At 37.2% G+C, this 27,505-nt stretch overlaps 1 protein-coding gene across 2 annotated transcripts in view; it reads left to right on the forward strand.

Annotated features, from left to right (window-relative positions):
• LOC136831453 (facilitated trehalose transporter Tret1-like) overlaps window positions 1-27,505 on the forward strand; it is a 280,303-nt gene that overhangs the window by 22,392 nt on the left and 230,406 nt on the right. For both annotated transcript variants that reach the window (XM_067091927.1, XM_067091928.1), the window contains one exon: window positions 7,541-7,613. The gene's annotated coding sequence lies outside the window, so the exon portion shown is untranslated. The remainder of the gene's footprint in view (window positions 1-7,540; window positions 7,614-27,505) is intronic.

Here is a 27,505-nt window from a genome sequence, read left to right on the forward strand (position 1 = left end):
GGGTGATGTTGGATCCCCGTTTTGGTTAAATGTTTCTTGCTACAGATGGCACAAATTGCAGGGCCTCTGCAACGGTCCTGGTGGTGACCATGGCGCTGGCATCTCTAGCACCCGAGAGAGACTCTGGAGTGTATTCCTCTGCGGGTAAGTATCCCCATATCCTAAGCCATACTTGGGCCGGGACTGGTCCTCTGAAGGTGGTAAGGATCTCCCGTGAAGGCGTTTTGTATTTATTCAAACACCTTTCGACATTTACAATATGGGGGAACTCCAGAAGAGGATCCAAGGGGAGCTCTATTGGGTAGTTGCAGATGATGGCTTTGTTTAGATTTTCATTTGGACTGAGGAGCTGGAAAGCCATGTTGGTCTTCAGGAGGTCGACTGTAGCACGGTCTCTGGGAGTAACGGTGAATTCTCCTCTGAGATTCGACCGAGCAGAGATGTTAATACCGGGGTTATTTTTCTGAAGAGCCACTAACGCAACGTTCGAGGTCCGTCCTTCAGCAGGAAGTGCTCGAAACTTCGGCAATGGAGGGTTCTCATTTGCGTCGGAGACTGTATGAGGGAGGGGTAGCTGTTGAGGGGAAGGGGTTGACAAAGAGTAGGAGGAGTACGAGGGTCCAAGGACGTCTTAGGACGAGACGTTTGCAAGGAAGAGTAGGAGGTGGAGGGGGAAGGGGAAGATGGGTGGGATGTTGTTCAGGTGTTGCCAGGTCGCTACCGGCTTCTTCGAAGCTGGAGGGTGAGCTTCGTAGGTAAAGTGACCAGAAGGCAATGGTCATTTCTTCTATGACTAGTGGTTTTCACTTCACTTTTCACAACGATAAACACTTCAACTGTCGAGGATAATAAAAAAGAAATAAAAAAAAGCTGCTAAGTGCGAGTGATAAGGCCGTGACACTGCCAAAAGACAGTGCAAGGCGAAAACACTAACAAGTGGGAGGCTTATTACATATGACCGATTCATTTACAAAACTTGCACACAGCTCAATAGCTCGTGCGAGCCGCAAAGTAGTCCCGATCTCTTGATAGATCGAGGAAGGGATTAAATTCAGGCATCTGTGTTTCTTCACAGACATAGATTTACATATGGGTAGATACAAGGCATTTGATTGACAGTTATACATACATTACTGGAAAGCTGGCGTAGCGACATACAAAATGATAAAAATCCATGAAAGGTGACAATACGGTGATTGAGATTTTGGCATAAAAGACATGCGAGAGAATTTGTGTATCTCTCGACTGCGTGGATTTTCCTCCCACGTTACTCATGGCGGGAGAAAGCAGGTTTTGATCGTAGGCCTGCCACGTGGTCGCTGCAAGACAAAAACAAAAATGATTTAAGAGAATTATGCCTTTTCGTTTTGGGACACTAGAAAAGTAATACGGGGGTTCTCAGAAATGAAAATATTCAAAACATCACCGAAGACAGTGAATCATTCACATGTGTGATGGTTTATGATATGTTCAATAATAATTTATAAATAAGATAAATTGAAAGTGTTCTCTTTAATATTTCCGTGTTCTAAGACATTTTCAAAAGGACCAAGACTCGGAACTTAGCATGTAGAAATCCATTGAGTGGAGGATGTTTTCTAAAGGGTTAGTCGATTGCTAGGCCATGTGTTGGGTAGTAGGATGTTCAAATACAGTATGCAAAATTCTGGACTGCACCAGAATTAGAGGAAACGGTAATGACATACAAAGGCCTTGGACCACATGTCACAACAATGAAGTTATGCCACGCCAACTCTTCCTAAGACTGATATATTGTTATGCTTTAGTGTGTATGAAGTAGAAGCAACAAAAGCTGATGGTATGGAATACAGATGATCTCTGAGGAATTTCGAAAAGCGAAAGAGGGCTAGAAAAGGATGATAATATATTGTCACGTAGCAAAGCCAACCAAGAAGGAACACGCGAAAAAGGACAAGCCAACCAAAAAATCCATTATTAATTCCAAACCATACGGCGAGTCGTTAGGGCCCAAATAACCGTCAATAAAAAAAAACTTTCAGACGAAACAATCTGAACTTCAGTAAACTTCTTCCTCTAACTGGAAGTATATGGCCTTTGTTTTGTGTATTTTTGGGAGGATGGGACCAATTCCCCAGTTACCTTTCCCTTGCACCTCCCACCCCCTCCCCTCATCCACCTTCTGGCCCTCATTGCATGATGGGAGAGGTGGGAAGAGGTAATTTCGGGTAGGACAGAGACGGAGAAAAGAGCAATTGACTGCTACAAAAAGCGAATGGGAGAAAAAGACATTGCGAGTGTTCAAAGAGAGAGAGAGAGGATGGAGAGAAAGCTGTGTGCAAAAATTAAGAGCATTCATAAGTCTTCGCTTAGCGTAAAGAAATTTCCCTTGGGCTTCGTGTTAATGATCTCAGGAAATCATTAACATTTCAAGAGACGAGAAGCGTTATCGTGCGTTTCTCTTCTCTTGTCTTCCTTTTTCTCTTTTACGTTTTTTCCTTATTTGTTTTTCTGTCTTTTATCGCATGAAGACACATTCCACAAAAGCGGACAGTCTTTAGAAATGAGTAAGAGGGTAAAAGGAGGTTTAAGAGAACTTAAAATTAATGTGAAAAAATGCCATTCAGTGCCGCCTGTCTGTCTGTGTCTCACTGTCGGACGTCTGCTGATTGGTTACCAACCTTTTAATTGACAAGCGGCTCAACTCTCCTGATTGCTGGCAAGTGGAGAATGTTACAGAGGTGCTTCTGAATAAGGAAGGTCTATCTGATATTTAGTCTCTTTATCTTTCTCTATCAAAAGCGAATATATCCAGGTCTTATCTCCAAACCGGACGAGGAAATGAACGGTAATAGCTCACTCCTTTATAAATCGAGTGTTCCTCTCTTGCCCTAAGGAATAGGTTATGTACCCGGCGATTAATCGGCTATTGTGAGTCACTGTTCGAATGGAGAGAGAGAGAGAGAGAGAGAGAGAGAGAGAGAGAGAGAGAGAGAGAGATAATATACTTAACACGAGTGATCAGAATTCGTTGAGAATGAATACCCTTATGTATTATGGATTAAAGCCGTTCATAAATTATTCGGCAGATATATTCACAAAAAAACGAGAAGTGTGGGAGTACCTTACGTTTGTCTAGTCGATGGTGATATGTGAGGTTTTTATGAATAAAAATTTCACGTTCAAAATAAAGGAGAATGGTGAGAGAGAGAGAGAGAGAGAGAGAGAGAGAGAGAGAGAGAGAGAGAGAGAGAGAGGTGAAAGAGAGACATAGTTAGACAGAGAGAGAGAGAGAGGGAGAGAGAGACCATCATATATTATTTCGTCAACCCAAGCAATTTAATAATATCTGAATTTCATATGGGCCACCGGTCCCAACTTTTGAACAACAAGGGGGACCTAATTCGATAAATTCGGTCTGTTTATCTAAGCGTTACAATCTCTCATCTTCCTCCTGTCATTATGCAAAGCAGAGTGTGTCTCGGGATCCTTAAAGTAATTCTTGGAGAAGAGGAGGGGCGGAGAGAGAGAGAGAGAGAGAGAGAGAGAGAGAGAGAGAGAGGAGGGGGGAAAGGCTGAGTGTTGAATCGAATCTCGGACTGACAAGGTATTTGTAATCTTCTCTCTCTCTCTCTCTCTCTCTCTCTCTCTCTCTCTCTCTCTCTCTCTCTCTTTCCTCTTCCTCTTCTCATCTTCCTCTTCGTCGTCGTCGTCCTCCTCCTCTTTCCTTTAGTTTTCTCCTCCTCCTCCTCCTCCTCCTCCTCCTCCTCCTCCTCCTCCTCCTCCTCCTCCTCCCCTTCTCCAAAAAAAAAAAAACAAGCAAATCACTAATTGGCTTCGATCGTGAATAGGACGTGGCCATTTGTGAGTTCCTAAATTGGGTTCGTGGACGGTAGGCAACGAAGAAATTAAGACTTATAAGATAATCCCATTTTGCATTTTCTTGTTCTGTGGAATTTTTCATCATTATTTTATCTTCTCTCTTCTTTTTATTGTTTACCTCATTGCGACTCACTGAAAGAACGCATTTTAAGAGTAAAGTTACAAGACTTTTTCTTAGGGCCCCAGTAGGGTACTGAAATGTCTAAGGTACATGTATGGATTAAAAAGCCCATAATATTCATCATTTTCCGTAAACAAGTCCTTCCAACCCCATCCTTCGCCAGCTCCTCGTATGAATAAATAGCCAATTACTTATCATCAATTCCAGGCTTTTTAAGTTGCAGTGTGAAAATGATTTCCTAATGGCTGACACGATAGGCGTAAAAACAGGATCACATTAATAATGTCATTTTCTTAACAAGATGAAACTGGGTGCCAATATACACACTGGAAATCCTCAGGTCCTTAAGGTAACTGGGTCGATGGAGGTCGCTGAGAAGAGAGACAGTGTTGCCAATGTTGAGAAACTGCAAGGGCCTGATCTAAAAGGGTCTTTCCGAGGTGGAAGCCTGGAGATATCAGAAGTCCAAATTCGAAATTGGGGACACACTGGTATTTACTCCTTGTAAACCGGCTTAGCACTGACCATAGCCATCACCGCCAGAAATGAATACCATAAAGTATGAAAAAAATTCCTGATACACATTTTCATGAAACATTCATTCACCCTTTGCATGCTCAACATTTATAACACATCCTCTTTAAGAACCTGGAAAGACGGTAATTAACTTCTTCATCAAGGTACTCAGAGAGGAGATGACAGGAATAGCATCTAAGTTTACCCCATTCTTTTGTCTTTTTCCTCATTATTATGGTACCAGATGATTAGCAGTCAATCAGTCAACCCCTTTTTCCCCACTATTTATGTAATGTTGTCACATTGCATTCAACTGGATAACTGTTTCTCTTCTATTCTGCACCAGCAATTTTACAATTCTAAATGATACAAGAAAAAAGACGATAAATTTTGGTGATCTTCCAACCGAATTGAAAACAATATCTTCTCAAATATAAACGAAAAAAGAAAAATAAAACAAACACAAACTCAACGGAATCAATACCCGTCGCTCCCAAAGCGTCAACCTCGACAGAATTATGCAAATGACTTCTGTCATATTACTGGGCCTCGCTTTCAGGGGATTTGTTTCACTGAAATGGAATGCAAACATTTTCCCGTTTTCAAAGGGCGTTTTCCTTTTGATGCTTTTGGCGGAAAACAGGCGAGAGATCAAATGGAACCTCCGTCATATTTTATCATCAGAGGAAAAGATTAAACTGGATATCTGTACAAAGACTTATACCAGAGAGCATTACCTGATATTCTAGCAACGTAACTCATGAATGGATGAATATTTCTTTCAAACGTTAATTCTCTCTCCCTTTGATCATTCGCACAGCAAAGTACAACTTACGATCCTTTCTGGATGCAATAAATCTCTGGCACTTAATATTTTGTCTGAACATCTGAGCATCGCGGTTTTTTTTTTAAATAGCGTTCATTTTTTTACAATTATGATTTCCTGACGTTTAGCATTCATGTTCGTCATTTGATTTTCTGTTTCAAAAAGTCTTGGGGAAATTACTTTTACCTGTGTCGATTATGTGGTTATAAGAAACTATAGTAATAAATAATTGTATTTATATTATCACCATTTTAACAGAGACTAAAAAATTTACTGTTCACTATCATTTGTTTTAAATGAATTTTCTTCAGAGACGCCTACAGTGCATTTATGGAGTTCATGATAAATTACAATTAGGTGCGTTTTTTAAACATTAATTGGCAAGTATTAAAAATTACATCAATTTGTATACAAAACAATTGCAGGATAGATAGTTGACATAGTATTAGATTAGATCATTGAAGAGTCCACCTTAAAACATGTATTCCTAGAAATTCTTCTTCATTTCCTAAATGAAACTGCAGAAAACGCTGTCAGACATCACAGGCCAAGATTCCAAAAAACATCACAAGTTGGTCTGGAAATACGAAACCCAGCGTTCCCTTCTGTTTTCTCTGAGGAGGGAAAATGCACGAAACGTCTCGTGGCGCCTAGGTCCATTGCCCCTCTTCGATACAGAAATTCTGATGCTGTTGAGAAAGAGGGAGAGAGAGAGAGAGAGATTAGAGTGCGACAGAACCTAATAACCTTGCAGTGTGCACTTGTGTTTCCATTCCTATGTCTCCTTGACTCAAGACATTTTTCCTTATCTGCGTTCCAAAAATTCCTTCCACGTTCAGTGGTTTGTTGTCGAATATCAACACTAAGCTTTCTTTTATTTTCCCTATGGAGAAGGCAATGAACGATCATAAACGTTTTAGTCTTGTTTTCCCGTTCACCGTAATTTTCCTGCGCAGAAGATGTCTGTCGGTTTAATTACCTACCTCGCAAAATCATTTCATTCTATCGACCAAAACAAAGTACCTTAAATTTCTTTATATTCACGGCAAAGTTTTTTCTCAAAATATTCTCAGATCTTTACTTCAAAGCTTCATATGAACTCCAATTATAATTAAAGACAAAGAGGATAAAATTAGCCCACCTCATTTTAAATTACATTTTTTTCCGGGGGGATGAAGCATCGATTAATTCATTCAACATGATTCACATGAAAGGATTAGATGGTATGATTATGAGATGTGAATAGTTAATATGTTGCAGAAAATAACTATCAATATTGACAGAAGTCTCTCCACTTTTTAACCTAAAGATATTTCACTGAAACGAAAGATAAAAGGAAGACATATTTCTAAAGCCGGTCTTAGAATTTTCGTATTTTTCCTCTTCCGTTTATGGAAAAGCCCTGGAAATCCTGTATGTTCTCCTCAGCCACTACAGCTTTTCATTAGACTCCACTTCTCGAAATCAAGAGAGGTCCTCTTTATCAGATGCTGTAAACCTCCCTAGAGAGGCGATGTGCTTATTTATATTTTGTTGTTTAATATGTCATTATATCGAAATAGAAATTGACATGAGAGAGAAAATAACCAAACAGACAGACAAATAAGTAGGCAGTGAATGCGTGCGCCAGAGTAACGCGAGAGGACGGAGAGAGGGCAGGTGGGGGGAGGGGGTGGCCTCCCTGAATGTTTCCGCTTTGCCTAGAGCGATGTCTCATCGTCATCAAGTCCCTTTGATCCATTTTTCCACAATCCACAGAAGAGTACTTTTGAGAAGCTTCCTCGTTTACATACCTAGGTGGGCAGATTCTCCCATCTATCATACAGGCTATTTGGGTACTGTTCTCTAAACTAGGATGAGTTTAAGGAAAGAAAAAAAAAAGTGTCACAAGTACCCTCTAACTTTTTGTGTGCAATCAAACTTTGACAGCCTCCTCTACTTCATACACAGAAACCTCTGCCGTGTTTTAAGTCACGAGTTCAACTTGCGCCTTATGCAGCTTCTGTCCAAGTAATGTGGAGGTTGTGAGTCTTAGGCAGCTTAGAGCACAGTGGATCGTTCTCCATTTATAAGACATATAAAGGAAAAATAGGACTGAATTCGGTCTTGTTTTTCCATGAAGTAATCCAGTTTTACATAGAATGAAAAAAAATGTATTCCGTTTTCTTTTGTTTTATATTTCCGTATCTAATCCATTCTACTCTTTTTCGTTTTAGCTTGTGGCCGGGGGACCATATAAGTTCCGGTGACCGTCTGGAAATCCACATGGTTCGAATACCAGGATTCCAGGTAAGTTTTCATTAAAGTTGATAAGGGTTTTTAAGGTCATGCAACCTGATTCTGAAAGCCTTGCTTAGATTGGAGGACTAAGCTACTTTGGAGTCATCCACCGGGTTCATAATGAAAGAATGAACAAGGGAGAAAAAAGAAAGTGTTTCAACAGGGTTAAAAACAAATTTCTCACCACGCTTTGCAAGGATGTTATGCCATTGTGCATTGCAGTCATAATAGCAATGTCCCATTTTCCCCTTCCCTCTCTTTCTCTCACTTTTTCGGTCTGTGTTATAATGGAGTCTGGATTTTTAGACCATTCCGTAGAGTCCCCACATTAGTTTTTTCGCAATGTTCTCATGCTCTGTGCATTTTTTTCATTATTTTCGATACTTTCGAATTGATTCGGTTGTTCCAGAAACACGATTATAGAATTTCATGGATGACTTGGACCTTCGCCCTTTGTCCTTTTTCTCTTTAGAGAAAAGGTTATTTTGTTTTAAGTTTGGGAAAGAAAGAGATGAGCTGCCACAACTCGAATCAGACAAGATAAAGTTCCAGTGACCTTCTCTTGCTTGTTTTTAACTGATGAGGAATTATATCACATAAAATAAGATGTTAGCAAGTATGTGAAAGTAGGAAAGTCTTGAGGAAGCAGTTTTATTTGTGAGTGATAATTGCAACACTATTTCGGTGGGTGAAAGTAATAAGAAATATTTTCGTCTTAAAATTTAAAAACTAGGCCTCATTTAGTTTCATGAATTAATTTTAATCGTATTTAAGCTCAGTTAAAGGGTTACAGCAATCGCACTGCGCTGACTGGTTTCCAAGGGAATTGTTTACTGGACGTTAGGAAGCGTTTATTCCAGTTCCATTTCAAAAAACAAACCCTGTAGAAAGCAACGCCCTGTAGTATGTTGGAAGTTTTTGCTTGATTCTGTTAAAGTTGATAGTTTTTCAAATAAAGACATTGGCCTGTTTGTCCCTGTGTCGGTTAGTTTTTCTGTTCCATTTTGTCTGTTCATTTATTTAAGAGTAAATTGTCTCTTGAAAGGAATAATTATGTTACCTCTATTTTATTTCAACTCGTATTGAGAATGAATGTGCTGGGGACACAGACTTGATATGACAGAACAGAGGCAGTTGGCTCACTGACTGAGAAAGTGACGCCAATGGCAGTAGGAAAGAGAAAGAGAGAAGTAAAGCTCAGTGTCACAGAAAATAGCGAGGCAGAACCACTCGCCACTTTGTGTCCACTAAACGATTTTGCTTTGTAAACTCAATATTTCTGATATTGATTGATTGTTTGTGTTTTGTTTGCTAGTGTTGCAACAGAAATGGGTATCTCACAATAAAAGCGAATGAATATGCAATAAGGCATTTCCCAGTGAAAGGTTTGACTAGTTTCCTCAAGACTGACAACACATTCTCTTTCACCACCTTCCCAACATTGGCAACATTGCCTCAGCTTTAACAAGAGGCCTCCCAGTGCCTTTATTGGCACCAGACACTATCTTCTTACGTCAATGGCGTCGTTAATATAATCCAGCGTTTGCATTAAATCGTGTTAGCCAAGGAATTCTATTCAGTATGCAAATGGTGGGACTGTCTGGTTTAAATGCTCTTGTGATTGCCTGTTTGTTCCCTCGAGGGACTGATGATGGAAAGGACTGGTAATTGGAACATTATCTCGTGGATCGGCGAAATCTTAGTTTTACAGAACAATATGTAAAGATTTTTGTGAATTTTATTGTTTAGATTTACGGTTCTAATCTTAGCGGTGCCCGAAAAATCTTGGAGCAGAAGGTATGTGTATGAGAGAGAGAGAAAGGTGGGGGAGTGACGAAGATGAGAACAATTGAAATTCTAATTTATGAGCAAATCACATAAAAGTTTAACAAAGATTATCTCGTCACTGTTCAATTATTTTTGCCAGAGGTCAATGAGCTGCTTTTGAAAAATGATTATTGAATCTTTGAACTAACAATTTCACAAATAAAACAAACTAATAACTCTAATTCATGCAAAATAATTTTTCCACAAGTTTTCAACTACAATTCAGAAACTCCACTGACTTCGAAAGAGAAAATACCGAAAAGTTAAATAAAACTGTTTCAAAGTTTTTGATAGGAACGAGAAACATTTTTTTTTCCTAAACTTGATCGCTTTAGTTTAATCTAATATCCTCATCGCTCTTTCTTTTGGGTGTTTATTTCTTTTGGGTGTTTAGGAAATGATATTCCAGTACTTGTTATCTTGGTTGAGGGAAACACTATGAAGGTTTGTATTCGTTCAAAAGAGTTTCTGTAAGCTATTTGGATCATTAATCCTTCGCAACTTGAGCTTTATTTTCTATTAAGTTTCATCTGTTTTTCATCAGTCATACGATCTGGTCCTGTGTTCCTCAAGTAGTGGCTTTTAAATTTCCTTCTGATACAAGATTCAGACTTCCGTCGTTCCAAAGTGCACATGATAACGAAAAAAATGACAAAATAATACAAAGAAAATACCAAGAATCTCAGAAAGTGATAATAAAAGATTAGCAAAATAATAACAAGATAACATGATAATAAAGAAAAACCAAGTTATAAAAATAAGATAACAAGAGCATAACTGGAGAATTTCCCCATCCAGGTCCCCCTCGCTCTCCTAGAAGACTCGCCTAACGTTCAATTAACCATATCAAATATAGGTGTCAACCCTTAATGTGCGAGGTGTCATTAGCTACCCTGGAGCAAGAAGAGAGAGAGCGAGAGACCCTGCCTCACATAATACGTCTATAATACTTAGAGCTTTTTGAGGGATAATCTCATATAAGTGTTTTCCATATTTAACATAGCACTATTTCGTTCTTTTGTGCAGATAGTAACCGAAACCACTTACATGCAATAGCAGATATCAATTTCATATATGAGCTTTTCAGTCGAGAAACATGCCAAGTGCCATTTTTAAGATATATAATAAATTATATTAAAAAAATACTTTGACCCAGGATGGCACTTGGCATGTTTCTCGACTGATTGCCTCATATAATATACTACGATATCCTAATGCCATGAATTGCTAGGACCCTTGTTACTAACGTCCCAAAGAGCCTGGCATCCAGATAACCAATTCCCTAATGTCCTGAGGAACATAACCTCCTGAATATTCCCTGAAACCTCCACTAAAGAATGATCAGTCTTAAAAAGTGCTATAAATCTCTTACTTACGTGTATATACATATCCAGTGACCAGTAATCACTAAATTCACTCTCGGTGAGGAGTTTCAAATCTTTACTAAATTGGCCTCGTAAATTTTGTGAAATCAATGGTCGCAATTTTTGAAGAACGACACAGGCCTTTAGTTAGTCCTGGTGAAAACCAACGAGATTGTGACACTGTCTCCACTAAACGAACTGCGTTCAGGAAAATGCGTCAAAAACTAAATTATCTCAAATCCCATTTATTGTAAGACCGAACAGCTATGTACTTCACCGTTCGAATTTCTTTATAATCTATGAAAATCAGTTTAGATCATGAAGTTGTACAGACAAAGGTTTCCTTTTCTAAGATGACTAGGTGTTGTCGATCAAGTAGCACAAACAAAGCATTTACACGGAATTAGCAACGAAATACCAAGGACTAAGCCAGAATCCTGAGGGAGACTTATGTATGGATATGTATAGAATGCATCATAAAGGAAGCGCCATAAATCGTCTCCCCACCCCCCCACCCCCGTCCCCTAACCCATTCCACTTTTGCCCGAAAGCGTAATCAGCTGCATGACCCAAAACCATTTCGACCGTGAGCCTTGTTTATGTGGGGGCGTTCTTTGCCGTTGAAATGGTCCGTAGGATACCGATGATTCCCTCCGGGTTCAAAAGTGGCAGGAGTCCAACTTTCGATTTCTACAAATACGACGGAATTCCGAGGGATAACTTGGCTCAGTAACTGTTATGTCGTGAAATAAAATACTATAAAATATTCTACTACACTATAGTTCCTTTACCAAAACTCAAAGAGATGAAAGAGATTAAAGTATAAGATACTATCTTCCCGTGAATAATTTATCAACTTCTGAAATCGGGTAAAAATAGTTCTCTCAGAAGTTTCGTCCTTATCCTGTCCCAAATTCTGTTCATTAAATGAAACTTGATTATCGTCAATGATTCCCTTTATAGGGAAGTTTTGGAAAAGAACTGGGTTCCTAAAATCTTCCTATCGTAAGATTAATCCATTCTTCGAAGATTGTTGTAGTTGGTCATTTTATTTCCTTGGGAATCATGAAAGGAAATTCATCATATAAAGGGGAGAGTAAATTTGAATACAGTTACTAAAGAAAATTGAAATGAGAAGTTGAATCCTTTGGAACTACTCAGTGCGTTCAATCGAATACCCTCATTGTTACTGAATCACGCAATAAACCCAACTGTCTGAGAAAGGCAGCTGACGGCAGAGACATGAACAAAAGGAAGTTCCTTGCAAAGACGTCACTTGAAAAATTCTTGAGAGTCAAATGTCCCAATACACAGGATGGGATCATCTCAACTGATTTCAAAAGTGTATTGGATCGCTCTGATGGGTCTTCCTTCCATGACCTAGGAAGAAAACAAGCTGCAAAGTACAAGTATATTCTTGTGGCATTTACCATACATATCTGGTGCTTCTCTCCTTTCCCCTGCTGCACTCTAACTAAAAAAAATCTAAGCTTGCCAAGGTTATTTATGTAGAAATGCCATAGAAAAGAGCAATTAAAGGGATGATTCCCAAGGCTGAAAGACTGAATCTCAGCAGAGACATAAGTAATGATTAAATACAAATCAATCCCATGAGCAACTTGCAAAAAAGTATGAAATATTCGCTCTGAACCTTAAAACATTTGCAAACGAAACTCATCATAAATAAACCAGAATGTTTGGCTTTATGAAGGTGTTTGTCATAGGACAGGAGCACAGATATTCCAGTCGGGTCGGGCCACTGTGCCCAGAGAGAGAGAGAGAGAGAGAGAGAGAGAGAGAGAGAGAGAGAGAGAGAAATTAAAATTATTGCTTTATGTTGATAGCACATAAACTTAAAATAAATCAGAACAGACAGAGAACAGACAAAGGTTATTGTTATACGAACAACAGCTTGAAATTCTCATTTGATCAACACAAACGATGAAAAGGTTCAATGAAAAAGAGATAAGGAAAAATGTCGGAATCAAATTTCTCCCTCCAACACCAATATTTTATTTTTGGGCGGAATATTGGACAGACGATCCCCCGAGATTAATCTGGAACTTATGTCAGAAGCCAGACGGGAGGAAGTTGGATATTATAATGGAAATAATTTTCTCTAAATAGATGACACTAGTAATGTCTATAACGGAATTAATGTATTTTCTTCAGGCAGTTGCTCTAAAAACTTTAGGGTAAAGTTTTACTTTAATCAAAATATTCCTTCTTCCAAAAGACTAATAAAAATTCTAATGATTAGAAATCATGCAAAAATGTCTGCCTTCAAGAATGAAGAGAAATTTACAGAAGGATTCTTTTAAAGAAAATTTTAATCTATTCCAAAAGAAAATCACATCTTTTCGAAGGAAAGATGACTCAGCAGATTGCTTACCTCCGTCATTAGAAGTCTAACAGGTAAACACATGTATTAAAATATTACTATTATATAATTCTTCAATATAAACTAGCTTTTACAAACACATAGCCGCCAATGAAGCCTTCATTTAAATCAGCGAGAATTCCTGTCGTTCAAAATGGGTTACGTGGTTTTCATGCCATCACTCATTAATCTTGAAATTATCTTCCTAAGAGTTAATCATCTTAATTAAATGATAAATATCGCCCTAACTCTTAAAAAAAACAAAGGGATACTTCTGCTATAACTGGATAAAATTCGTACAATTATTATTATTATTATTATTATTATTATTATTATTATTATTATTATTATTCAGAAAACGAACCCTATTCATATGGAACAAGCCAACAGGGGCCAATGACTTGAAATTCAAGCTTCCAAAGAATATGAAATTATTATTTTTATTATCACTCAGAAGATAAACGGTATTCATATGGAACAAGCCAACAGGGTCCATTGAAGTGAAATTCAAGCTTCCAAAGAATATGAAATTATTATTATTATTATTATTATTATTATTATTATTATTATTATTATTATTATTATTATTATTATTATTATTATTATTATTTTTCAGAAGATGAACCCTACCGATATGGAACAAGCCTACGGGGCCCATTGACGTGAAATACAAACTTACAAAGAATATGAAATTATTATTATTATTATTATTATTATTATTATTATTATTATTATTATTATTATTATTATTATTATTATTATTATATTGCTGCTTCAGCAGCATTTATTTTATAGAAGACTTTTTCTATTTTCCTCATTGCAGACTTCTCTTCATTGGAGGTGCGTGCTAACAGCTCGCCTATATTTGTCATTTCACGGGGAAAAGTAAAAAATCTGGACTCTGCTTTTTATATACTCTATACAGTTAGAATATTATAACTTATACAGTTGCTTATGCACTTGTTGCCGCGACGTTTCGACAGACTCTTCTGTCATTCTCCAGCGGGAGTCTGTCGAAACGTCGCGGCAACAAGTGCATAAGCAACTGTATAAGTTATAATTTTCTAACTGTGTAGAATATATAAAAAGCAGAATCCAGATTTTTTACTTTTCCCCGTGAAATGACAAATATAGGCGAGCTGTTAGCACGCACCTCCAATGAAGAGAAGTCTGCAGTGAGGAAAATAGAAAAAGTCTTCTATAAAATAAATGCTGCTGAAGCAGCAATAATAATAATAATAATAATAATAATAATAATAATAATAATAATAATAATAATAATAATAGTTTCATATTCTTTAAAAGTTTGTATTTCACGTCAGTGGGCCCCGTGGGCTTGTTCCATATCGGTAGGGTTCATCTTCTGAATAATAATAATAATAATAATAATAATAATAATAATAATAATAATAATAATAATAACTGCCTGAAGAAAATACATTAATTCCGTTATAGACATTACTAGTGCCATCTATTTGGAGAAAATTATTTCCGTATAATATCCAACTTCCTCCCGTCTGGCTTCTGACATAAGTTCCAGATTAATCTCGAGGGATCGTCCGTCCAATATTCCGCCCAAAAATAAAATATTGGTGTTGGAGGGAGAAATTTGATTCCGACATTTTTCCCTACCTCTTTTTATTTCAACCTTTTCATCGTTTGTGTTGATCAAATGAGAATTTCAAGCTGTTGTTCGTATAACAATTACCTTTGTCTGTTTTCTGTCTGTTCTGATTTATTTTAAGTTTATGTGCTATCAACATAAAGCAATAATTTTAATTTTCTCTCTCTCTCTCTCTCTCTCTCTCTCTCTCTCTCTCTCTCTCTCTCTCTCTCTCTCTCTCTCTCTCTCTCTCTGGGCACAGTGGCCCGACCCGACTGGAATTTCTGTGCTCCTGTCCTATGACAAACACCTTCATAAAGCCAAACATTCGGTTTATTTATGATGAGTTTCGTTTGCAAATGTTTTAAGGTTCAGAGCGAATATTTCATACTTTTGCAAGTTGCTCATGGGATTGATTTGTATTTAATCATTACTTATGTCTCTGCTGAGATTCAGTCTTTCAGCCTTGGGAATCATCCCTTTAATTGCTCTTTTCTATGGCATTTCTACATAAATAACCTTGGCAAGCTTAGATTTTTTTTAGTTAGAGTGCAGCAGGGGAAAGGAGAGAAGCACCAGATATGTATGGTAAATGCCACAAGAATATACTTGTACTTTGCAGCTTGTTTTCTTCCTAGGTCATGGAAGGAAGACCCATCAGAGCGATCCAACACACTTTTGAAATCAGTTGAGATGATCGCATCCTGTGTATTGGGACATATAACTCTCAAGAATTTTTCAAGTGACGTCTTTGCAAGGAACTTCCTTTTGTTCATGTCTCTGCCGTCAGCTGCGTTTCTCAGAAAGTTGGGTTTAATTGCGTGATTCAGTAGCAATGAGGGTATTCGATTGAACGCACTGAGTAGTTCCAAAGAATTCAACTTCTCATTTCAATTTTCTTTAGTAACTGTATTCAAATTTACTCTCCCTTTATATGATGAATTTTCTTTCATGATTCCCAAGGAAATAAAATGACCAACTAAAACAATCTTCGAAGAATGGATTAATCTTACGATAGGAAGATTTTAGGAAATCAGTTCTTTTCCAAAACTTCCCTATAAAGGGAGTCATTGACGATAATCAAGTTTCATTTAATGAATAGAATTTAGGACAAGATAAGGACGAAACTTCTGAGAGAATTATTTTTACCCAATTTCAGAAGTTGATAAATTATTCACGGGAAGATAGTATCTTATACTTTAACCTCTTTCATATCTTTGAGAGTTTTGATAAAAAAACTATAGTGTGGTACAATATTTTATAGTATTTTATTTCACTATATAACTGTTACCGAGCCAAGTTATCCCTCGAAATTGCGTCGTATTTGTAGAAATCGAAAGTTGGACTCCTGCCACTTTTGAACCCGGAGGGAATCATCGGTATCCTACGGACCATTTCAACGGCAAAGAACGCCCCCACATAAACAAGGCTCACGGTCGAAATGGTTTTGGGTCATGCAGCTGATTACGCTTTCGGGCAAAAGTGGAATGGGTTATGGGAGAGGGGGGGGGGCGATTTATGGCGCTTCCTTTACGATGCATTCTATACATATCCATACATAAGTCTCCCTCAGTATTCTGGCTTAGCCCTTGATATTTCGCTGCTAATTCCGTGTAAATGCTTTGTTTGTGCTACTTGATCGACAACGCCTAGTCATCTTAGAAAAGGAAACCTTTGTCTGTACAACTTCATGATTTAAATTGATTTTCATAGATTATAAAGAAATTCGGACGGTGAAGTACATAGCTGTTCGGTCTTGCAATAAGTGGGATTTGAGATAATTTAGTTTTTGACGCATTTTCCTGAACGCAGTTCGTTTAGTGGAGACAGTGTCACAATCTCGTTGGTTTTCACCAGGACCAACTGAAGGCCTGTGTCGTTCTTCAAAAATTGCGACCATTGATTTCACAAAAATTTACGAGGCCAATTTAGTAAAGATTTGAAACCCCTCACCGAGAGTGAATTTAGTGATGATTGGTCACTGGATGTGTACGTACACGTGAGAGTTTTATAGCACTTTTTAAGACTGATCTTTCTTCAGTGGAGGTTTCAGGGAATATTCTTGCTGTTATTACAACACTGCTATCAGCGTTGTACTATTATCTGTATTACTAGTATCAATATTATAAGTGATATAATTAATATTGATATTAATGATGTCAGTATTAATTATAATTTACCAGACTCTAAAGGTTGAAAAACTTCGACAAAAGAACTCAAGGACGAACCCAAAGAAAAGTAGAAGAGGAATCCAGAATTATTATAGCAAAATAAGACTGTTACATAAAAGAAAATATATAAATGTGAAAATAATTAAAATAATTCCTGGGCAAAGGAGGCGTTTGCACCATACCAAAGTACACGGAAGTATGAAATATGGCGAAAATGAAAGGCATCGAATAATAATAAAAAAAAATTTACTGCGTATTGGTGATCCACACCGAAAAAACAATATGCCTTTGACCATATATTGAGATAGAACCCATTTTTCTAGGACATCCGATCCTCAGAGAGTCTCTCTCTCTCTCTCTCTCTCTCTCTCTCTCTCTCTCTCTCTCTCTCTCTCTCTCTCTCTCACTTTATAAGTACTCGAATCTTTATGACATGTGGTAGACTGCCACCTCATTACGGTCTCATCTTTGTCCCAATAAAGAAACCAAAAAAAGAACCCAAGCTCCACCAACCTAAGAACTCCATTAGCTCTTCCTCTTCGAAGAGCGACGAGGGTCGCTTCCAAGTCCTTGTATCGACAGCAAACGTTGGGAAAGAATTTCTATTGCGCTGAAAGGAGAATAAGTGGAAATTAACACAGACGAATAGCTCTGGGTAACGGCTTTTCCTATATTGTCAAATTTCATAGGGAATTCAGTTGACGAAAAGGAAGCAGTGAATGTTTCTCCTGCATTGACATTTCTCTTCCTCTCTCTATTCACACTCACAATTATTATCTAAGCTACTTGTCAGTCCCTTATAGCTTTCTATCTGTCTGTCTTTGCATCACGCCCCACATGCGTGCGCACACACACACACGTGTACACAGACACACATACACACACACACACACACACACACACACACATATATATATATATATATATATATATATATATATATATATATATATATATATATATATATATATATATATAAATATATGTATATATATAACAGTAGAACGTTTTCTTCACCATCGAAAAGAGTTGGGTTCGAATCCTGGTGAGACAGACTGATTGAGGAGCATTTCTGTGTTGACCTGATCTGTGCTGCATAATAAGTGCTTCGTAGATGACCAACTCTGGTTGTTCGCAGCTGGGGTGGACTAGGGGTAGCGACCTCATCCCAAAGGGCTTGCTGGGAACCAGATGACAATCACTCTATGTTACTATGTTACACAAACGAAGAAGTGCACATCATTATCTTTACTATGTGCAGTATTTATTTTGTAACAAGCAGACTCACTGACCTCTCGAAACATTTTGTTCAGAACAGAATTGTACAAAAGCGAACTTAACAAAAAAAAAGGAAGAAAATTAATTCAGAAAAACAAGCGATATGATTGAATTTATCTAGTTCCTCAAATGCCCTGACTAGTGATTTAAAATGATATTCGAGTCAGATAAGAAAGAAAAATAGAAAAATTTAAGGCAGTAAATAGACATAGTGGGACAAGATGTTAAACGGAGGCGGAGATGATAAAGTTGATATCAGTTTCATGTGAGAGCAAAAGCAATGATAAAGTGTAGATATATATATATATATATATATATATATATATATATATATATATATATATATATATATATATATTATATTTATATATACAGTATATATATATATATATATATATATATATATATATATATATATATATGTATATATATATATATATATATATATATATATATATATATATATATATATATGAATCCCCTTTGTCTGTGATGGTGACAAAGAACAAAGTCTTCTGAAAATATGTCAAGGTGTAAGACAAAGTGTTTTTCTCTTTCGCTTGTTGAACTATATATTGGTTTTCGTCTATGGTTTCCTCGACCTATTTTATCGTATTTTTTTCTGTTTATTTTCTCAGCCTCTGTTTCCTTATATATTCGTCGAAATCGCATAATATTTTAGAACTTATTCTGTTCTGTCAATTCTTCCAAACTCTCTCTCTCTCTCTATCAAGGCCATTTATTTATAAATGCTAGGTGTTTTCTTTGTCGATTGTTATTTCCGTTTTGCTTTAATCCTTATATATATATATTATATGTATATGTACAGTATATATATATATATATATATATATATATATATATATATATATATATATATATATATATATATATATATATACACACACACACACAAGGCGAAAGGGAACAAACAAGGATTAAAGCAAAACGGAAATAACAATCGACAAAGAAAACACCCTAGCATTTATAAATAAATGGCCTTGATAGAGAGAGAGAGAGAGTTTGGAAGAATTGACAGAACAGAATAAGTTCCAAAATATTATGCGATTTCGACGAATATATAAGGAAACAGAGGCTGAGAAAATAAACAGAAAAAAATACGATAAAATAGGTCGAGGAAACCATAGACGAAAACCAATATATAGTTCAACAAGCGAAAGAGAAAAACACTTTGTCTTACACCTTGACACATTTTCAGAAGACTTTGTTCTTTGTCACCATCACAGACAAAGGCGATTCATAATTCAAAGGACGTTTTTTTTCCATTTTCCTTTTCCTTCGCTTTCATTTACTTATGATTTACTTAAAAGAGGCTCCCCTCTTGGATTTGACCTTTATTGAGGGAAATCTTATGGCTTGTTTTTTCTCATTTCATCAAAGGCTTGGTGATTCTAAACTGATTTTCCTCTTTTTCTGGGTACTTCGTTTGGTAACCGTCTTCCATTTGCCTTTCTTCAGTATGATGATTATGTGTGTCTGCTTTCTGTTTGATGACTCTTCCACCTGCCTCATGATTTTCTTCATTCTGTTGTTGATCTTGTTTACCTGTAATCTAATGGACAAAATTTCATTTCATTTATTTACCAAAACTATTCTGTGTTCATTATACGAAATGTTCATTCTGCATTGCCTATGTACCAAGTCATTTCTTAGTTGAATTATTTTTTCAGGTGTTTCCATTCTATTATTAAAAGTTTTACTAAAAATTTCCCACTATAATTAGGTAAAATGCGCTGGGTTCTTGTGCTTTGATTAATAGAACTTATCGGTATATAATCATCTTTTCGTCTTTGAGATGAATGAAAATCTCTCCATAAAACTGTAAAGCTATATTCTCTCTCTCTCTCTCTCTCTCTCTCTCTCTCTCTCTCTCTCTCTCTCTCTCTCTCTCTCTCTCTCTCTCTCTGACTAACCAGAATACGGGAATCCGTCTCAGACCGGACCTAGTTAGATTTTCAGGTGTCTTGATAGTTTTATGAAAATAATGCGTGACGAATTTGCTACTTCTTGATACTACATTCGTTTCCATCACTTATTAACTGAGTCATTACACCAAGCTTCAGAAGCTTCCCAGCTGATCAAGGTAATCATGGAAAGTGGGTCAGTACTTTCTTGGTGAGTTGCAAAGGATGATCAGCTGATCACAGAAACATTTCTACAAGTCTTGCGTCGTGGTTCATTCTTCTATTCACAGCTTGACTATTTGATTCCATATCTGTCTATCTATCTATCTATCTATCTATATATATATATATATATATATATATATATATATATATATATATATATACACACACACACACACACACACACACACACACACACACACACACAATGAGCAAGGGACAGGGGTGCCCGAATACAGACATCAAACAGGAAGGCGGATAGGTATACTTTTGATTGGTCATTTGACTACATGTTTATTCCCAACGTTTCATAATCCACGGTCACATCATCGGGGGTTCTAGAACTAAAAAGACCAAAAACACTGGCAATAAAAATCACAGAAAAAATACACAAAGGCAAAGTCAGAACATAAAAAAACGACAATCGGCTTAAAAGAGAAAATTTTACCCAAACGACGCGACGCCGAGGAACAGGCAAAACACTGAGGAATGGAAAGTAAAAAAAAAAAAATAAATAAAAGATTTATAAAAAAAACACTACAAGGTTAAAATCACAATTAAATAAAAAATTATTAAAGGTATGGAGCCAACCTGTCAGTGGGACACAAATACAGAAAATGAGGTGTTCTAAAGAAAAACAAAACAACAAAAGTGTTATTATTACGACAGATATAAAGGAACAGCCGAAGTCTGAGTGTTCAATTTCGGAACAAGCTGTTTTATCATCAAAGACTCGAGTTTTTTTTTTATGTTCAGACTTTGCCTTTGTGTAGTTTTTCTGGGAATTTTACAGTCAACGTTTTTTGTTTTTTAATTCTAGAACCCCCGGTGATGTAATCATGGATTATGAAAAATTGGGAATAAAGATGTAATCAAATGACTAATCCCTGTTTGCTGTGTGTATGTATATATATATATATATATATATATATATATATATATATATATATATATATATATATATGTGTATGTGTGTGTGTGTGTGTGTGTGTGTGTGTGTGTGTGTGTGTGTGTGAGAGAGAGAGAGAGAGAGAGAGAGAGAGGACAGGATCTCCACCTCACCAGAGGAGGAACCCGGTTTTCATTCCTAAGCGAGTAAAAAAGTTTCTGGCACAAGTTATTCAATCAACCTGAGTTAATTCATTGGTATCTTTCAACTGTCGTGGGTCGCAGAATGGGAGAAGAAGTCATTACACTGAAGATTTGCCGAGAACAGGAAGGCTAACGCACGTTGGAGAATCTATCTGAGAGTAAAATGCTGTGCTTCCATATATACTGTAGAGCCTCTCAATTTAATAACAATAGTTCATAGATAAGTAGAATCGTAAGTCGAAATAATTGCTCGCTATTTTAGCAGCTCGATTTGAACCGAATGTTTTGTATCATTGATTGTTCTTTCGCCGGTCATTCTTGCGACAACGTACAAATTAGTAACCTTTTTGTTATAAAACTCCCGTGATAACCCTTGTCTTCATCGCCGTGGGATTTCAATCACACAGTTAATTATATTCCTGCCTTATAACAATTGTCGTGAACTTCTTTGGTAATTCATTCAAAAAAAGATGCCAGGTTTCGCAATTCCAGCAAATATATATAAATATTTTTTTATTATCATAATTCTTTTATGCTATCAGTGTTTTAACCTTTTCGGATTCCAAACACGTCCAAGAATGTCGTCGGTTTTGCAAACCCTTAGATACCCACTGACCTCTGAGCTTCCCCATAAGGCAATTGGAACCTCCTCATGGCTTGGAAATTTAATGATGTGCTTTAAAATCACTGGAATTCGAAAGGGCTAATAGATACCGAGAACTCGCTCAAAATTATATGCGAAAATCTGTTTTTGTAAAAACGCATCCCAAATTCTGTATGTATGTCAAGAGTTAGCTGGCATAATATTACCTAAGATCGTTGAAAATCATAAAACGTGTCCTTAAGAATGATTTTTTTTTTCACGAGTCAATAAACTACCATTTATGACAGGAATAAAGGATTGATCCGGAAGCGTCTATAAATAGTGCCATAGTTTTAGCCTAAAGAAGTTATATACTGCAAGTAAAAATTTAAGAAAACACTGTCAGTCATGACATGAAAAGACTCCACAAAATAACAACATCAAAACTTTGTCTGAAATAAGGAACCCAGTGCTCCCTTTTCTTTTCTCTGAGAAAGGAAAACGCACGAAATATCTGGTGACATGAAAATACCGAGGGCATGTTGTTCCCTGGTCTTTGCCCCTCTTTAATGAGGAAATTCCGATGCCATGAAGTGGGAGAGAGAGACTGAGACATGGCAGAAACAACATTGCAGTGCGTACAGGCTTCTTTTCTTATTTTCCTCAAGCGAGACATTTTTCCTTTTCTGCTCACATTCCGATTTTCTTCTGTATTTGATGGATTGTTGCCTAACGCTGACATTTAGACTCCTTTTCCTTACATTTTGGAGAAAGACCATGGGCATAATGATAACCCTTGTTGCTCTGATTATCAATTCTCTCTTGATTTTTCATCATTTTTAATTAGGTGGACTATTTTTTAATTTTTCATAATATTTGCTTCCCCTTTCCTCCTTTTAATTTTGATATTTTCTTCACGAATTGGCCTAATTTGAAAAGGTAAATGCAACCTCCACTTGAGCTGGGGACGAGGAAACGAGAATAGGAGAATTAGCTTAAGTCAAGGAGATGCAGCCTTGCAAATGAGAGGATTCCCAACAGAGGAGAGAGAGAGAGAGAGAGAGAGAGAGAGAGAGAGAGAGAGAGAGAGAGAAGGTACTGTGTGGAGGGGCAACCTTCTCCAGCCAAGAGAGAGAGAGAGAGAGAGAGAGAGAGAGAAAGGTATTGTTTGGAGGGGCAATTTTTTCCAGTCAATTAGCTCATTCAGTATTTCATATCTAATTCTGTTTTCTGTCTGTCCTCTCCATCCTACTAACTAAATGGATAAGAACAAGGGGAGGAAGAGAAGGAGGAGACTGAGAAGAATTAAAAAAGCAAATGCCTAATTGGAATCGATCGTGGGGGAGGAAGTGAGCCGACTGAAAGCCTCAGAATTAGGTTCATAGACCTCAGGCGAAGGGAGAAATGGAGGCAGACTTGTTAATCTCGTTTTAGACTTTTTTTGTTCTGAGAAAGTTTCTGTTTCTGGTCATTTATTATCTGTTGCCTCTCCGCCATTCATTGTAAGAAATGGTTTTTGGAAGTTGCTGTCAGAAAAGTTTTTTCATGGCTCTTTGGAAATATGTGTGAGTTTTTCGTGTTTTTACAATGAAAAAATATGGCTTCATAAGTCCCTTAATATGGCCGCTATAGAGAGTACGATTCCATCACCCTCCGGATCTTGTCGCTTCCAGGCCCTTCCCTCGCCAGCTTCTCGTATGAATAAGCAGCCAATTACTAAAGCATCAACTCCAGACAGTCTCATTAACTTGCCTTTTGAAAATCATTTCTTGATTGCTAACACGATTAGCGCAAAAGCAGGATCATTAACGACGCCGTTTCCTTAAGAAGATGAAACTAAGTGTCAGTAAATATATCGGAAATCCAGTCTGGTTGACGGAAGTCGCTCTGGGAGGAGAGACAGTGTTGCAAATGCTGAGAAGTTGCTAGGACCCTCTAATCTAAAGTGTTACCGTCGTGTTGGTACACTGCTTGAAGCTCCGGAGTTTGAAGTTTATACTTGATTTCGGGAACGGAAATAACAGTTGGGTCTACCACAATTATTTCTTTTTCTCTGTATGTTATTTTCCACGTTTCCTTCCATCACCTATGCACAAGTGGTTTCCTTCAGTCAGCTGGCAACTGGTTCGTATTTATCCTTCTAGCAGTTCTTGTAATTTGAGCTCTCCTTAGAATTGTGATCGCACTTTGTCTACATTAATTCCTAAGGCCAATGATAGGAAAAAAACAAAAGATGTTTCATGCGAATTTTCGCTATGAAATAAAAAAAAAAGGCTTCTTCAAACATGAACAAACAAACTAACAAAAAAAAGACACATAAACAAACAAAATACTTGTCACTCCCAAAGCGTCAACCTCCAAATAATTATGCAAATGATCCTGTCATTATGGGGCCTCGTTTTCAGGGGATTTGCTTTATTGAAATGGAATGCAAACACTTTCTCGTTTTCAAAGGACGTTTTCCTTTTGATGCTTTTGGCGGAAAACAGGCCAGAGATCAAATGGAACCTCCGTCATATTTTGTTATCAGAGGACCAAGATTCAACTGGATATTTGTTAATAAACTCAGTGTGAACTGAAATCGCATAGCGAGATTGTTACTCGCTATGTTTAGCGGTCTAATTTTTGACATATAAATGAAAATTGATTACAATGCTTTCTTACGATATTACCCACTCCTCCCATAATAATTGTTACTAGAAAAGGAAAGGAAAGACGTTTCGTGTCAAAAAGGGAATATTTCGTGGATATAAATGTTGAATATAATTGTTGATTTTCCCTTTCCATTTTCAGTCAGAAACAGCTGGTGAGATTTCATTTTTCTTAGGTCATATGAACATGAGAATTTAGTCAAACCGGATGTAGATGGATAGTGAAATAGATAATACTTCTAGCACCCCTCAAGTCACATATGTATATAATTATATAATAAGGGCATATGATATCTTTATTTAACTTCTCGGATTTAAATGATTGTCATTTCATTTTTCATATTCAGGACATCACTATCAGGTTAAATTGCATAATAAACTCTTTGTTTATCTACACAGGTAATCGATCGCGTGAGTTGGTACAACAGCAAAAATAAGATGACCAAAGTGTCAAACCTCAGATATTCCCCTTCAAGATGATCCATTTTCACTTTCAAAAAAAAAAAATAGTCATTGAGGTATCGACAATATGATTCAGATGACATCATATAAAACGCCTTCAGTTTCACATAGACTCTACAAAGTCCCCTGAATTGTATGTACATAATAATAATAGATTCAAAACTAAAAGGAACACAGTCAAACATGACAAGAACAACGCAACAGAACATTAGACAGTCAACAATTTCAAGCTTTTGCAAATATGAGAACTAAAAGCTTCGCCTTACTTTCACTCAAGAGGGAAAATGACAAAATGTCCCACAACATTTAAAAATGCCAGGGGCATTTTAACCCAACGCTCTCTCCCACTTTAATGAGGAAATTCCAATGGCACGAGAGAGAGAGAGAGAGAGAGAGAGAGAGAGAGAGAGAGAGAGAGAGAGAGAGAGAGAGAGAGAGAAGGCTACAATATTCTTGCCATGCGTATTATATTTCCCTTTTCCTTTTTCCAGATGCCGGTGTATTTTTCCTTTCTGTTCTGTTTGTAGTTCGAATATTTCTCCGTGTTTAATGGTTTGTACCTAATATTTATATGTCGCTTTCTTTTCCCACGCTGGAGTAAAGTCTTCAACAGACATATAACATTTTTTGTTTTGTTTTGTTTTCTTTCACGTAAAAATGAAGTAGGCTTCTCTATCTCCCCCAATCTCTCTCTGCTTTAGTGTTCCCTTCTCTCTCTCTCTCTCTCTCTCTCTCTCTCTCTCTCTCTCTCTCTCTCTCTCTCTCTCTCTCTCGCAAATTCTGTTCCCCAAGACAAATCTCATTGCAAACATTGATTCATTCTTTCCAAGGTGAAAAGGAATCTAAACATATCTCTGTTAAAGGCGTCGCGCCAGAGTTTTTCCTTAGAGCATTCTGAGATGAACACACGAGAGTATCAGATCCCAGTTAGATTTGAGCTAGAGGTAAAAGAATAAAAGCTATGTTTAAATGGCTGTTTAGACTCGTGCATCAGTCATTTAAAGGGAAGATCTATATTCTAAATACGAATATGTTAATTCCACGGAATAAACATGAAATGCCATAGGCTTTTATGAACGTTATATCCCCTAAATACATTTCTCTAAAACCAGCTATAAAACATAATTTCAGGAAAGGTGGTAATTTTAAGACTAGTCTCAAAATTGCCGGTTTTCCCCATTTTCATTAATCTAATAATTCTTCATTTCGGTCGTAACTTTGGAAATCCTGTTCATCATACCAAAAATACTTTAATGTTTGTATGCTAGTAAGACTCCAATTCCCAAAATCCTGAGAGGTCTTTTTTCATCAAGATTCGTAGTAACCGAATAACTGGCACCCGACGTTCCATGTTCCAGCTGAGCCTCGATCCTTCCAGGAGGTTTTTTCTATCTTCCTAATTTCTTGGCTTCCTCTGGCCAGATGTTGATCGTAGGGTAAAAACCTCCTCCGAGAGGCGAGGTGGGTGCTTGTGGTGAAGTAGCCGAGATTAAAGGATAATTTGTTCTTTGTACTTTACGATGTTGTGTTATCGATGGTAGATACTACCGAGAGAGGAAGAGAGAGAGAGAGAGCGACTGTAATTTGAGTTGGCTTTAATAAAGCATAAATAACACAATCTCCTTGAATGTTGCCGCTTTATCTCCAACGATGTCTCATCGTCATTGGATTCTCTTGATGATTTTTTCTACTAGACTCAGAACAGGAGGATCTGAGTATATTTCTCCTCCGTGCACTTTAGGCAGCAGATCATTTCCTTGTTCTGTTAACTGTTTTTTAATTCCATACATACATACACATACACACATACATATGCGTGTGTGTGTGTGCGCGCGCGTGTTGGGGGGGGGTGCCGATTGCCAAGCACTTTACCATCACTTTTTCTCCTATAGAAAAGGTAGCACAAGAAGGGAAGAGCCTTCAGGTTTTCATTTAGCCTGAAGGGATGAGGGTGCTAGCCTCATGCCCTTGTCTTCACGCAGGGCGACGCTAATACCTACTCACAGTTGAGTCGACTCGGGACGGCCAATCTTGCAAATGTAGATCCATTTGATCTATCACTACCATGGCACGCACATAGACACAAGAACGGGCGCACTCACGCATACACGCAGAAGCACACATGCATTAGATTATATTTCCTCTGCATTGACCGTTTAATTGATTAATTCAGAAAGAAAATATCTTACAGGTATATTCTTCTTTATGGACCTAACAACTGTGAATATTTTGTTTTCTGTGTGCCGGTAAGATGCACCTATGGAGCTCAAATCTCCGTCAGTTCATTATCGCCAGTGGCTATCTGGGCAACAGGATGGGAGAGGTTCTTAGGGGCCAAGTCTA

Source organism: Macrobrachium rosenbergii, chromosome 48 (assembly GCF_040412425.1).
Source record: "Macrobrachium rosenbergii isolate ZJJX-2024 chromosome 48, ASM4041242v1, whole genome shotgun sequence".
Taxonomy (NCBI): domain Eukaryota; kingdom Metazoa; phylum Arthropoda; class Malacostraca; order Decapoda; family Palaemonidae; genus Macrobrachium; species Macrobrachium rosenbergii.